The sequence below is a fragment of the Solanum pennellii genome, chromosome 1, assembly GCF_001406875.1.
Source record: "Solanum pennellii chromosome 1, SPENNV200".
NCBI classification, from domain to species: domain Eukaryota; kingdom Viridiplantae; phylum Streptophyta; class Magnoliopsida; order Solanales; family Solanaceae; genus Solanum; species Solanum pennellii.
In genome coordinates this window covers 25,013,130-25,015,689 of record NC_028637.1, presented here as the reverse complement: position 1 = coordinate 25,015,689, position 2,560 = coordinate 25,013,130, and the positions used below count along the sequence as shown (strand labels likewise).

The window sequence follows — 2,560 nt, the reverse complement described above, 5'->3', positions numbered from 1 at the left end:
TTAGTTTCATATTTCTTTGGGTTCTTAGCTCTGACTATCATCAAGTCTATCTAATTTGCTCATGCATGTTTGAAAATAGAAATAAATATGTATGTGACTTTTGATCTTTGATGCACAGAATGCATTTTCAGGTGACTTTAGAGCAAGTGCAGTATTAGTACACCCAAAGTTGCACGAGCATTTTCACCAAGTTGTTGTACAAAAGAGGTTTGCCTTTCAGGAAGGTAATTTCTTTTCATTTTTTAATTTATAAGAGTGAAAAACAAAATAATGTATTGTACTTCATAGTTCATACTATGTATATTGATTTGTGGAATAAATTAAAATTGCATCATGACATTGTTGAGCTTGCAAAAAAGAAAAATTGCCAGGTTACTCATGTTGGTGGTACAACTAATACAATAGGTGACTCTACAATTGTGGATAAAATTTGATTTTGAACACTCAAATGAGATCATACAAAGCATGAATGAGGTGGGGAAATGTTCAACAACCCAACACAAAGCATAATTCACACAAATTATATAAACTCAAAATCAAATTGAAAGAGTACTTTACAATGGGTTGGTACCTTGGTGTAGGATCAAGTCAGAGGAAAAGAGATGAGGGCATTTCTTTTACCAAAGATCCACAACACAAAACAATTGACGACCTTCTCATTACTAACCTTTTAAGTAGGCACATCCAACGGTCTGCTCACAGGTTAAAGTATGCACTTTTAATGGAACTCAGGTTACTCTTCAGACTCTATTTGCGCTGCTGGGACCATATAGTGCATAAGTTAATCTATCATGTTGATATGTGTTGGATCTTTCTGTGGCATTCTTTTGTAGTACAGCAGATCAGTAGGACTGCACGATGGTATGTGCTCTGCTTCTAAAATGGGAGTCATATGGATGGAGAATCAAATAAATCAGACTCAAAATCGCATATTGGACTATCATTATATTTTATTTTCCTTCGGAAGTAGGTTTCTATTTTATCAGTATCATAGGTATCCACTACATTCGCAGACTGTTCCATTCCCAGGTGGTTCAATGTCAAACTGATGTCCTATTCATTAATTTGCATTTGTAGTGCCCAAATCAGGTTTAAGCCCTTGCAGTAGCGCGTGTAATTCAGTATTGAGTATTAGTTATTTTCATACTGATCATTTTTATTACTCCTCTGCATTCTATTTTCACTTACTTATTTCATTTCAACTGTAACTCTTAGCCTGCGTTGGAGTGGTAATTAATAACTCTGTTTTATGTATTTGTGGTCTATTGTGACGAACTAGCTACATCTAAATTGTTTAAGCATGTTATGACCAATATTCCAGATCCAACTTAGGTTTCTGTCATTTCCTCTTTAGTGTTAGCTTTAGCCGATAATAAGGTTATTATGCTTATGAGGTGGTAAAAAACTTTTCGATACACAAAGCATTTCATGTTATAAGCAGATTCGAGGAAGGTCCGCACCTCAAGGGGTTTGATGTAGACTACTTATAAATCATAATGAGAAAACTTTACCATTGAACCAAGGCGATTTTTTCTTTTAGCATTTGAATTTGATGTAATTCAAAATTTAGTCCTTAAATCTGGGAATTGCTGACTAATGTGGAAAGAGAGAATCGAAAACCCATGTTGAAATAGGATTGAAACCGATGCACTGTAAAAATATTTTGGTTTCATAAAAAAGATAAAAGAAAAAAAAATTGACAAACCATTCACTTAGTAACAATATGCACAAATAATTCATATATAATCATATAAAAAAATAGACAAAAGCACAGAATGGAAACCAAATTCTTAGCAAATCAAACAAAAAAGGGCAGAGGAGAAGAAACTCATGTGAAAATTAGATAAAGAAGATCAGCAACTAAAAATGAACAGCACCATCCTCTGCATATGATATGATAAATAATCACATGTTGATCTCATATGTCAAAAAAATATATTTTGATGTCCAATATCAGTTGTACATATATTTTGAATATCTCTAATAGTATATAACATATCACATTATCCATCTTCTACAATAACTATCATCAATGATTCATTAATATTGATATTTTGACTATTGGGCCCGTGCTTGCCACGGGCCTCTCCCATCTAGTTAATAGGAGAAGTAAAAGTCACATGTCAACACCACAAAATTAGTAGATATATTAAATAATAAATGACAAAAAACAAAAAGAATAAATTAAAATAGTTTTTAGATTTTGTTCACGTTACAAAATGTTGTATTGATCTCTTTTTTTAAATATTTAAATAAATTGATAATAGTGCTAAATTTTAGGAGCACATAACAAAATAATAGTATTTCCTCTCTATTTTTTCTCTCCTTTTTTCTCAAATTTTAGGTTGGATTGGAGATACATGTCATAGTTTTAAATTAATGATTGAGATTTAAGTAATTAAAGTAAAGTTCTAATTATAGTTATTTACTTCCATATATTTATTTTTTAAATATTTTTGCAAATTGCAACCATTATATTTTCCTTAAATATATTTTTAAAAAATCATTTAATACCCCGCGCGTACATATATAAAACTTTTAGTAAATTTTCTTTTACTTT

At 31.1% G+C, this 2,560-nt stretch overlaps 1 long non-coding RNA gene across 1 annotated transcript; it reads left to right on the top strand.

Annotated features, from left to right (window-relative positions):
* Positions 1–12: 12 nt before the first annotated feature.
* On the top strand, positions 13–1,235 carry LOC114077579. The gene is made up of 3 exons (XR_003578950.1): positions 13–224; positions 360–474; positions 582–1,235. It is a non-coding gene; the product is annotated as an uncharacterized LOC114077579 (long non-coding RNA).
* The last annotated feature ends 1,325 nt before the right edge of the window (positions 1,236–2,560 follow it).